This window comes from Adiantum capillus-veneris, chromosome 12 (assembly GCF_014529385.1).
Source record: "Adiantum capillus-veneris isolate H3 chromosome 12, ASM1452938v2, whole genome shotgun sequence".
NCBI lineage: Eukaryota > Viridiplantae > Streptophyta > Polypodiopsida > Polypodiales > Pteridaceae > Adiantum > Adiantum capillus-veneris.
Genome location: NC_140942.1, coordinates 65,894,174 through 65,907,300, shown reverse-complemented (window position 1 = coordinate 65,907,300; position 13,127 = coordinate 65,894,174). Strand labels below are relative to the sequence as shown.

The 13,127-nt window shown below is 38.6% G+C and overlaps 1 pseudogene; it reads right to left on the bottom strand.

The window, feature by feature from the left end:
- Window positions 1-12,085: 12,085 nt before the first annotated feature.
- On the bottom strand, window positions 12,086-12,565 carry LOC147445850 (uncharacterized; annotated as a pseudogene).
- Between the last annotated feature and the right edge of the window lie 562 nt (window positions 12,566-13,127).

Below are 13,127 nucleotides of genomic sequence, written 5' to 3'. Positions count from 1 at the left end.
TCAAATCTACTTCTGGTTGAGATTTTGGCAAGCCAACCCATTGACCAATGATGGAGGTGAATCCCCTACTCTAGAAGCAAGGATTCATATAGGGCTAATAGAAAAATAAGATTTGAAGTTAAACTTGTTATCCTAAGCTTCAATAACCTTGTGAGCCCATCTTTGCCTCCACTAAAGCTTCACATGGATGTATTGGCATGCTAGAGACTCCTTCTCCATTGAATATCATGTTGCACGTGTACTAGGTAGGCCCACGTAGCATACAAGACGAGGAAGTATTATGGTAAGGCTAGATTGTAGGTCATAGATGCCTTATTGCAAGATCATGCGATCTTTTCTTAAAGACCCTTCCAAAGAAAACAAGTGATGCAAAAGCCACAAATGCTTGTAAATCCTAATTGTGCAACAATTGAGCACGTCATCAATAATGAAGCAAGAGTGTTATTCTAGGGGCATCAACAACTATGTACCGAAAGCAATAAGGAGAATAGCCTAGTACAATCAAGGATATCACAAAATGTCATAGATGGTGAGACCTCAATTTGACAAGCCCTCCATGTCCCACTGAGAGTAATTGGCAATGATAGCCCATGCCCCATGGCTCTTCTTTGCTCAATTGTATAGTGTTCTTCAATGGACAAGCCTATGAAAAAGCACAATCAATTTGAGCTTCTAACTGCATCCACCTTGAAGGCCAATGACAAGCAACAATGACTCGCATTGCACATTGGCCTACAAGATATTGAGGCTCAAAATAAGTCTCCCTTATATATGTGTTGGTGTATATATCAAATATCTCTTGTATATTCAAAGAGACGAAAATTCTAGATAAAGTGCTTCAATGCATCGTCAAAAATGAGTAGCAACTCTAATTGAACATGCAATTATCCACCATTTGCAAACAAGTGAGGTCAATCCACCACAACACACAATGGTGGCTATATCACAATTCTAGCAGACGCGAGGCACCTTCACCATCTCTAACAAAATTATTAAACTTTGCAAAAAACACAGTGGTGGAGTGTAGAGATGTAATACCATGAGAGTGAACTCGATGTAAACCATCAGTGGGCAACAAAGAAGAAAGTAACCCTTAAAGGAGGTGACACCATGAGAGCAATGATTAGTTTAAGTTGGTCATAAGTGCCTTGATTACATACGATTACATAGGAACAATATAAATATTTTTTTCTAAAATATCATAAATTTACTTTCTTTTGCAAATAATCTTGAACAACTTTTCATGGGCTATTTTTCTTTGCATGCGTGCGTTCGTGCGTGTGTGTGTGTGTGTGTGTGTGTGTGTGTGTGTGAGAGAGAGAGAGAGAGAGAGAGAGAGAGAGAGAGAGGCACATCTCTCTTTATTTTTAGTTACATGCAGTTGGAGCCTCGGCTATGTTACTTCATGTGGATGATTGCACATGCAGGACTCCTTGTTGGCACTTGGACTACACGCATTGCCCACGACCCACCATGTAAGCAATGTACTACACAAGGGGAGGAGTCTTATATGCGATTGCTTTTGGATATGTCCATATGCACAATGGGTTTTGCAAGCGGAGTGTTGTATGATTATCAAAGTTGGCATTCATGACGGGTTTGTGACTTGGGGGATAGTTTCATGTATTGCCATTTTCAGGGTCACACAGTCTATTAGAGGGTTCTCCAACAAGTCTTTCTCACATTGTTGGGTTGCAAATTTTTCACTCTTGACATGATTTCACTGAAAGACTATGCATGCTCATCTTATCCCGATCATATTCTTTATAGGCATCTAGCCCACTTTTAGGAACCCTTAAACCTATGTGTCTAGCTGGCCTTGACTAGGGTCCATGCGCCCATCAAGTCTGACCCTTGTCCTAAAATTTCTGTGATACAAATGAAATACCTGAGGAAACTATGCATGCTCATCTCCTCCCAATCGTATCCTTTATAGGCATGTAGCCCACTTTTAGGAACCCATAAACTTGCATGTCTAGCTTGTCTTGCATAGGGTCCATGCCCCACTCTGGCCTTACCCTTGTCCTGACATCCACCTAGTCTACATCAAGTTAATCTCCATGATTTACTGCATTATGTTATGGCTTATTTGTAGGAGTTCATCCCATTTGGACTTATGACCCTTTAATTCTACTTGATTGGAAAGCCACTTAATGCTTTCGTGATCAAACACTATCATAAACTTTGCACCATATAAATAATGCTTCCATTTCTTCAAAGCATGTACAATAGCATACAACTCCCTCTCATAAAGTGTGTAATTCTTATGTACATGGTCTAACTTTTTACTTTCAAAAGACCCCTTGAGTTAGAAACGCACCTACAACAAAATTACCAACATCTTGTCTCGACTACAAAGTGTTTATTGGGATCCACAATGTACAAAATTGGAGTTGTAGCTATTGATACCTTTAACTTTTACATACTTTTTTTTGTTTTACCCCCCACTCAAAGGTCTTTCCTTTTCCTTTGAGTTGGTCAATCATGGAAACTGCTATTTTGGTATAATCCTTAATGGATCTACGATAAAATCCAAACATTCCTAATAAGGTTTGTAGCTCTTCTAGGTTCTTAGGCTCAGGCCATTGCAAAATAGCTTAAACTTTCTCTAGATCCATCATGATTCCATCATTAGAAATAATATGACCAAGATACTTGACCTCTTCAACAAATAAGTCACATTTGGATTCCTCTTTATAAAGAGATTTTTCTCTGAGGAATTGGAACCCTTTTCTAAGGTGTTCTAAATACTTCTCTCGAGAATGACTATCGATGAGGATATCATCAAGAAAGACTACTACAAAATTGCCTAGATAGGGTCGTACAACACTATTCATAAGCTTCATAAAGGTAGCTGGTGCATTGGTAAGCCCAAAAGGCATTACCAAAAACTCATAATGCCTATATATAGTCCTAAAGGCTATTTTTGCAACATCTTCAACCCTTATTCTAACTTGATGATAGCCAGACCATAAGTCGATCTTAGTAAAATATTTGGCTCCATCTAATTCATCAAAAAGATCTTCCATTCTAGGCATAGGGAAACTGTTCTTAATTGTAACTTGATGATAGCCAGATCGTAAGTCAATCTTTGTAAAATATTTGGTTCCCTCTAATTGATAAAAAAGATCTTCCATTCTAGGCATAGGGATCTGTTCTTAATTGTGAGATTATTTAGTGCGCTATAGTTGACACAAAGTCGCAGAGAACCATTTATTTTTCTTCACCAATAAAATCGGCAAAGCCCATGGAGAGTTGTTGGGTTTAATGAAACCTTATCTATATAGTCTTGCGGTTGTCTTTCTCTTCTAAGTGTTGTGCTTGGCCTAACCTATATGGTGGTTTACAAATAGGCTTTGCATCTTTAACTAAATGAATAACATGATCTACTTCACCTCTTTCAGGAGGCAAACAAGTTGGCAAATCAACAAGGAAAACGTATGTAAATTCCTCTAACAAGACTTTTAAATCACTTTAAAACCATCACAAGAAGACAAAGACGAGTAGGAAACTTGATTTTTCATTTCTACATCAGAGTCCTTATTTATAATAGATTGACACCAATGCATATATACATCATAAGGCCTTTTTATTTACAAGCCTTTGTAACTCAAGAGAACATATCAAAAGACTATTCTATAAACAATGCTCACCTTGCTTGTATAGCAAACTTTTTACCTTCTTTTTCAAATTCAAATGAATTTTGCTAGTAACTCCGTTTCAAAGAAGGTCCTAGTCCCCATAACCATTCCCTTCCCAAAACCAAGTCCGCACGATCCATGTTCATAATTTGGAAATCAAGTTTATCTTTTACCCTTGTATCTCAACTTCCAAATTGGATACTAGAGTATCCCATATCTTTTTGTCTTCACCATGCATCATGGAGACGACGTATTGGTGAGCACATGGTTGTTGAGAAAGCTTTAGTTTCTTGACAAGAGCATAGTTTACAAAGTTGTGTGTGGAAAAGTCATCTATCATGACCTTAACCCTTTTTCCATTTACAAACCCATGCATTTTTAACAGCTCATGTGGATCAAAACTCGATTTTCACATGCTGGCTGACAAACAACAATAATGCTCTTTGTCCTCATGCAACACTTCTATGAATTTATACTTTTCATTACCATTTATCAAAAGTGTTTGGGACAACATGGATTTGTCTATTTTTATGACTCTTCTCGGGACCCTTATCCTTTTCATCATCTTTTTACCTTTTGTTCTTTGGACAATTCCATTGTGATCGGGTGACAAACAATTGAAACACAAGTTTTCCTTTTTAGCCTTTGCAAAGTCCTCTTGGTTGACTTTAGATCCTCGTGCAACCCTTTTTTTGAACAGTGGTTTATTCTCCTTATTGAATGGAAATTTCCTCTTCCCCTTTTGAAAAGGCCATGACACCCCGTATCTATAGGGGTAGAAGTTGTCAAGAGAGTATTATCTTTGTAAATTTGTGCAGATTTAGTTGCTTCTTCCAAACTTTTTGGTGCACTTGTTTTTACCTCTCGCTTGAAATGTCTATCTAACACACGTATAAACCCTTTTTTTGTGATAGTCATCTATCCTCTGAAGCCTGAGGATTATTTCTCTGTACTCTGCAATGTGAGTAAGCAAGGGTCTACCCCATTGCATAGCCTTGTCCCAATCCTCCCAATTTCTTTCTGGTTCATTTTCAAGGAGTAATTGTTTCACAAAAATACTCTCAAATTGAGCCCAATCCACTGTAATTTTTCTTGATGCCTTGAGACTCATCCACCATTTGTAGGCTTTTGGCCCCAACGATAGACTAGCCTCAAGGGGTTGGTACCTAGGTGGGGTGTTTTTTAGTCCATGCAAGTCTTTCTGCAGGAAAGTATAAATGGCATCTTTGTTTCTATCTTTTTCTTCAGCATTAAATTGAGGAGGTTTCATGTCTTTAAGAATAGGGTTGTCCCTAGGTCTAGATGGGGTTTCAAGAGGAGAAAGAGTAGTCTCTTTACACATAGTTCCACTATCTTTAGACGTGGAAGGTATATTTGAGTCAGATGGCACAAAAGAATGTGCCATTGATTACTTCCCCTTTTGTGAGTGCTCGTTTAGTTTAGTCATCTGGTCCTTAAGACCATCTAGAGCAGCAATAAAAGTTTGTAACTGTAATTCTATGTTTTCTACTCTACGCACTATGAGTTAGCATATGGAGCGAGTTTGACGAAGCGAGCTTTGAAGCGAGATTTTTTTTTTGGGGAGGGGGGTCACTAATGCACCACCATTGCCCCCCTCATTGGCCACCAAAGCCACCAGCTCTTCTCCTCCATCCTCTCCTCCTCCACCACCTCCTTGGCACCCATTATTGCCACCCTCCTGAGTTACTTAAGACACCCACTCCTCCTCCACCCTCTCCTCTTCCACCACCTCCACCTATCCTCCATTCTCCACTCTCCTGCTCTCCCTTCCTCTCCGTGCCTCCAAACCTCTTTCTCACTAACTTCTTTCCCTTCCTCTCTGTGTGTGTGTGTGTGTGTGTGTGTGTGTGTGTGTGTGTGTGTGTGTGTGTATCCACCCTTGATTACACTCACTCCCCCAATCTCACTACCATGTCCTCTACCCATTACATACCTTTGTTGCTCTTCTCCTCCGCCCTCTCCTCCTCCACCACCTCGTATTGCTGACCTCCTTGGCTACTTTTCACTCTCCTGCTCTCTGTGCCGCCACACCTCTATCTCACTAACCTCTCTCTCTCTCTCTCTCTCTCTCTCTCTCTCTCTCTCTCTCTCTCTCTCTCTCTCTCTCTCTCATCGTATCCACCCTTGATATTACTCACTCCCTCGATCTCACTACAATGTCCTCTGCCCATTATATACCTTTGCTATTGCCTCCCTCCTTTGACCTCTACATGTCATTTTAGACTGCTTCTTTTCTCTCTATCACCCATTCTCCCTCTGCCTCCTTTGGCCTCCACATGTAGTTTTAACCTACTCTCTCTCTCTCTCTCTCTCTCTCTCTCTCTCTCTCTCTCTCTCTCTCTCTCTCTCTAACATTTAATGGGTAATTACTTATGTGTAGCGGAAATTACATAGACATAGTGAGCATTTCATTAAGAGAGATTCCTAATGAGCATAGCAAGAGTGCTTGGTTGGAGAGAGAGAGAGAAACAAAAGCAAAACAACTAGTTAGAATTAGGCATGAACGATACTTCAAAAGAGAGAGAGAGAGAGAGAGAGAGAGAGAGAGAGAGAGATTAACACTTAACAACAGTTGAGGACCGGATGCACATGGAGCCGGTCCCCCCTCCAATAGGCTTTGTATTATAGGTTCCCCCATCAAGGGAGGCATTTTACAATACAATTCTTTGTGTTCCTTCAATAACTTGCTAGTGCAATGAAGATGGAAGCTTCAAGCACTAAGCTAATACTTTTTAAAACACAACATCAATTCCTCCTTGGTCTAAGATCCAAGACCTCACACACCTTTGAAGATGGTGAGAGCTAGCGGGGTATGAGAGTAGATCTTAGAAGAAAAAGAAGTAGTCTTACGAGAAAGAAGTATTTCTCCTCACATAATCACTCATAATATCTTAGCATAGCTTAGTAATTAGCATGGTAGAGGAGATGAGCATGCATTAGAGCTTGGTTGGACCTTTTGTCTGTCCAATAGTCTTTTAGGGAGACTATTTCTTATTGGTTGTTTTTTTAAGCATTTATAAAATAAGAAATTGAGTTTACACTAGCGGAGCCCTCATTGGTCCACCTCTATGTCCATCCAATAGGATTCAGGCAAGAATTGGGGGTTTTCTTGCATGCCTGACATGTGTCCTATTTGCTTTGTGGAAAGTGTAGTGTGTGTGTGATTCCCAGTCTGTCCTCTTTTCAGTTCGTCCTCTCCTTTGTCTTCTTGCTGATTATCTTTTGTTGACTTCTAGAGTTAGCACTTTTAGTCACTAAGCCAAAAGATGGCTCGAGCTTCTGATGCACGTTCCATATAGATGCGCTCAATCTTGGCTACTAGAAATAATTGAACTCGTGGTTTTGTGTGCTCATTTGATTGAATGTCCTGATGTACTAAAGCATAACTTGCTTTGAACTACGTTGATAGGGTAGATTAATTAACATGTTGTTTTGTTTGGTTCTATAGTTGTGTTGCTTCATGTGTATGGCATGAAGCCATGTACTTAAATTAAGTTTTGAGACGTTGGTTGAAATTATATTTATGTCAAAATAATATGGAGTAATACATTTGTGCCGTGGAAACATAAAGTAACACGTCATTAAGAAAGAGGCTTCAATTACTACAACTATTATTAGCTATGTGAGCGTCAAGGTGGAAATGACATACATGAAAGCTGGATAGCTATCAAAACTTCATTGTGAAAGTTATTCAGGTTTATAGGTAAAAATTGTCTTGCTCCTTTAGATTTGAAGGACCTTTTGCTATCCCAAATAATTGGGTAGTAGCAATTTTTAGACCCCATTATGAGTTTGTAATGACCATTGTAAACAGCTTTAGACAAGGATCATGCACATTAAACCACTTGAACTCGGTATTTTTGTGCATTGATGCATATGCATACCCCTAAAGTTGTGTCCTCTTGGCAAAAATCAAACTTTCTCGTATGGATCTCTTTGCTTTGAAAATTAGTGACCAATCTGCCCTATTATGATGTGCGTCCATAAGATGTGTATAATGTAGAACTTATGGAAGGTTCAAACAAGACAATAGGGTTTGTGGGGTTTTATTTGCAGAAAGGGTGATCAATGTATGATAGGTATAGAGAAATTGAGTATTATTATAGTTATTATGTGCTATCAACTATAACTCCACACCAAAGCATCCTTTGTATGGCAATGGTATGCCACTATTTGTTTAGTTTGTTTCCGATGGATTTTTAAATTTTGCATGGAGACATGAACAATGTCAATCATGAATAAAATTTTTTGGTGTTTGAAGGTTCATTGATATTGCAATTGGGATTATTTGTTTTCAAAAAAGGCATCAAAATCTCAAATCTAAGTGTTTTCTTCCATTTTTAAGTTGTTGCATATCTGTGAAATTTCTATTTTCATAATTATAGATGTTTTACATGTTTTTCATCTCATTATGTGAGAATGTTGAAAGTTTATGGCTTATATTTACATAAATAGCTCTTTATGCATGTTCGCGTGTGATTGAGAGCTAATGGTTTGCTACATATTTAAGAGTTTTAGTGGTATTAATAGTGCACTCTTTTGGTTTGCACCAACACATGGGTTGCATACTATAGTTGTTATGTTGATTCAATTCTCTATGCACTTTCATTGTCATGCAAAGCTGATGTTGGTATTTCTTGGATGGGGTGGAATGTTCTATTATAGGTGCCTCGTCTTAGGAGACATTGGACATTGTCTACGTTTACTTGGATGCTTCATCATCCACCACATCACATCTATGGTAATTAGATCTAATTATATCCTTTGTAAAATTTTCAATTTGATGTTTGAACTAACAAATTTCTCATGTAGATCCACCTAGTTGGAGAGGCGCACTCAGTGTGCATGATGTAGTACACATTATTGAAAGCTTTGAAGTTGTTAGATAAGGAATATCAATGAAGCACGTTATTGAGCTTATTGTTCTTAACCTATTGGCTTGAAGGAATCACTATGATTGTGATAACATTTTAATGGAAGTGCATGAGTTTTTTGGAGGACCCCAAGGTTACTTTCATATCCATGTGGCGTTGAACCATAATGCAGGTTCAGCTCGCATACGGATTTGTGAGCTTGGTGATCGCTTGCCTGCCAATGGAGTATACTCTTATAGGGATAGACATGAGAATTGGAGGATTGTATTGTACACCTTGCATGAGAGGCGTTTTTGTTTTGGTAGGAGTGTTCATTGCGTGGGCCCATGGATTTTGCAGGTGCCCAATGCAATGTCTCACAGAGTTTCATTTTGAAGTCACAAGTTTTTTGTCAGTTAAGATTTAGTGGCTTTCAAAAAACTTTTTGTTTAAGAAACCAATCGCAAGTTATGCTTAAAGAGACTACTTATAGTAATGAGAGTGGATTGTTGTTTTTCTTTTAATCTCCCTCTCCTTGTCTCTCTCTCTTGCCACAAAATTAGCAGCCATGTTCTTCTACTCTCTCTCTCTCTCTCTCTCTCTCTCTCTAGCTCCACTGCATGTAATCTTTTTAGTTCATGATTCAATTCTCTATGCATTTTCTATTGTGACACAAATTTGATGTGCTTTAGAGCAATACAACAAAGGATGCAAAACATTATTGCAGATAATAAAGCAATTAAGATATGGCTATCACTACCTTGAATAGAGTGCATAAAAAAATACTTACACATGTTGTCACCTTAAATAGGAGTGGGAGGGGTACCCAAAATTGAACCATACCCCTTGACCACAGCAACACGCGGGTCACATACTAGTGATAATTGAAAGCGTGCGTAGACTCCTCTTTTATCATGACAAATTCATTCTACTTCAATATTTTTGATGGGTGACTTGCCTCATTACAAAGGTTGAAATCCTTGTGGAACTAGTATAAGGTTGCGATGTCAATGTCTTCAAAGGAAGTAGGATGCATTGGGCCCTTTCTACATAGCATATTCAAGATAATGTTTGATCCAATATACGTTCTGTTATGCTTACAATCATCATTAATGTGTTGGTTCTCAAATAGTTGTATCTATTAGATGATTCTGGGTGACAATGTAGTATTATGATTGTGATCATTTGTTGTCACCAATTTTGTCTATTTGGTGTCTACTTGGCATTTTGTGTTTCTCTTAAATGGTAAAGTTGGCAAGACTTACATTTTCGAGTATTATTGGCATGCTAACATATTCCCTAGAGGAAAAAGGAGAAGAAAAACGTCTTCGACACACCCCTGTTGTCTAAATCATATATATGCTTCTTCTAGTTCTAGTAAGATGGCCATGAGTCCGAGCTCTTCATTGGATACACAACAAAAGTGTTCGTCTAAGTATATGTTTGCCTAGGTATATGTTGTCTTAGCATAAGATTTTGTTGTAAATCCATGCATCGATAGACACACACAATGCTGCAATGTGACAATCGGAGAGGTAGTTTTCTATAGATTGCAATAATGAGTAGATCTCCAAGAAATGCTATACTAGATAACTACATCCCGAGTTTAGTTAAATCCAATCAAAAATTTCGAGCATTGAAGCATTGCAACCACATGGGTTTTGCTCATTGCAATAGTTTGGAAGGAGAAGTGGGTTGCAAATGAAATTTGTTGAGCTTCTTGTTAAAAACGTACCACTCTTGCAATTGGGGAAATATGTAAGAAAGATAAAAAAGTAATGAGGCCATATAGATGACGCATATTCATCCACCTCAAAGTTTATGAAGTTTCACATGGCATGCATCTTTCTTTGTATAGAGTTGCACTTCAATTTCCACGATCTTTTGACCCTCGCAACTTCTCCCAAGTTTTCTATGGATTTCCCCATATGTTTAGAAGTTGCTTAGGTAGCTATGTGAATGTAAGAATTGGGAGGATAGTGAAAGCGAGAATTGTTTTAGATAAGCAACACAAGGATTATTTACGAAGAAAAGTTAATACTAGTGCAAGAGATTTGGAATATAATTGCAACTATTCCCCTACTATGTGGCTCAAGATAAAGGTTTTACATAGCTCTTGTAATGGTAGCTCCGTTGGAGAGTAGCTTGTACCATCCTTACCCAACTTGTTTTTTGTTCTAGCTGCACAACCATAACGATAGCTTGCTCAATTCCAGCAGCCACCTAGGCAAGGAGTAACACTAGCACTAAGGTTATTGGCTCACTTTCAAGCAATCAAGGCCTAGAATTCTTGACATTGGTGCTTGTATTTGGGTTTCCAAGGCATGTGATTTAACGCCATTTCATTGGTATAGCGCTCTTTAAATGAACCTTTAAATCTACTCAAAATTTTTTAGGGGTGAATAGACTATGTTTGAAGGTGCTCACATTAAATCTAAATGTTTTAGATTTTCAATTTAAAATTTTAAGTTAAATGTCAAACTTCATGAATGAGAATTTTAGAGGTGAATGGACTATGTTTTGAAGTGCTGACACTAACTCTCTTAAAGTTTTTAGTTTCTCAATTTGAAATTTTAGGGTAAATGTCAAACTTTGTAGATGAGATTGCATTACACATAGGTCTCTCTTTAGCGAGGAGGTGTATATAGGAGTAATTTTGAAGTGTAGAACATACAAATTTTATTTCAATGATTATGTATATAAGATTAATTATAAAGCTTATAAATTTTCCATCTAGACCTTGGTCTAAGCATTCTTCGGTGCAGCTTGCTCATTGGAAGACGTCGTGATTTTATCACTTGTTTTTAATCTCAAGATTAAACATTAAAAAGTAGTCAATAATTTGAAGGTATCCACTTACAACCGTCTTTGCCTTCTCTTCAGAGCTTCAAAAAACCAACCAAATACCAACACCTTTTCCACTAGCTGGTAAAAAAGATTTCCTAAACAATGTGGAGAGAGAGAGAGAGAGAGAGAGAGAGAGAGAGAGTCTATGGTAGGGAGAAGTCAAGAGAAACGATTAGACAAAAACAAGATGGTTGCTAATTGTGAAACACAAAGAAAAGTAAGGGAGTGGGCATCTATAAGAGACGAGGAGAGCAAGCAAACCACGCACGAGAGAGAGAGAGAGAGAGAGAGAGAGAGAGAGAGAGAGAGAGAGAGAGAGAGAGAGAGCGCATAACCTACCATGTTAGTTCTTAAGATCGACAAACCACGATTCTGGGCAATGCCAACAAAGAGACTCTTTCCATATAAATACTTCGCTAAAGCATTAGGTACAAGGATATCAATATTGAAGATACTGATGGGCAATGGTCAATGGAAACAAGCTAAAGAACTTTCCTTAATACATGCTAGTGCAACATATACATGAGAAACTTTAAAGCATGTTGTATTTTATTAGACTGTTCATTTGTCTATTCAAAAATTTCATTAGCCAGGATGGGGGGCGGGGACGCAACAACAATCCCAACGAAATAAGAGAAAAACCAAGTAACAAATGCAAGAGACTTTATAGATGTAGAGAGAGTAACCGAATAGAATCACATCAACTTAAAAATTGATGTGGAATTTGAACAAGGCACGATAGGTACACATGGCAAGAAACTCAGCAATTCATTGGCCACGACCGCCCATAACACGGTTAATGGCATCCTTGGTAACGTGAACGGCACCAATCACTTAGTCCTTGGCAGCCACGGCAGAGTCTTGCACATAGCGAACAGTGGCGTTTGCCTTCTCTTGCACGACAGAGCCTGCCTCAGCAGCTTTGCCCTTGGCCTACTCCCAAGCCCCCTGTCCGACCTCACCAGTCTCCAACGCCTTCACCTTGGCGGTCTCGCAAGCCCCCTGTGCCACAGTCAGGAATCACATCACATGACACACTCAGATTTTCCTTATGTATTGATGGGTAAATGTACCTGTATTGATGGGTAAATGTACCTGGGCGGCCTCCTGCGCCTAGCCGACCATCTCATGGCCGAACCCCTTGGCCTGCTCAGCCTTCTTGGCTGTCGAATCCTTCATCTGATATGCGTGTAGGTCTACCATCACCAATAATCAATCAATCAGTATACAGGATGAGTGATCCAAAGAAGTCATGATGTAACAAACTACTAGCATAGGAGGCATTTGTTAAATGCTTCATAAGGTGTAATGCTTAAGCAAGCGACAGTCGAATTCTTTCTACAACAAGAAAAACCTCAAGAATTATCATGTAATCAATCTTAATAAGACACTCAAAATTTAAGCAAAAGTAGTGCATCAAAGTAATAGTACTAATCCAAGTAAAGGATGCCCTTTAATCCTTGGCTGGCATGTCATATTATATTAAGACCACATAGAATAAGTCATAAATGCACTCACCATCTTGGCATGCAAATTACAGATTCACATATACATAGATGCTACATATGCAATCAGTAGATAGAGCAATGACGGAATTACCTTTCCTTTCATCTGAGCTGTTGTGAATTTATGCAAAGAATCTAATAGATAGACTATAAATGTTACATATACAACAACAGAAAAGTTCTCATGCAAAATACTCTACAGAATGAGCTTATTATAACCTACCGGCCTCTCGCAAGTCCTCTATTCGAAGCACGCTTGG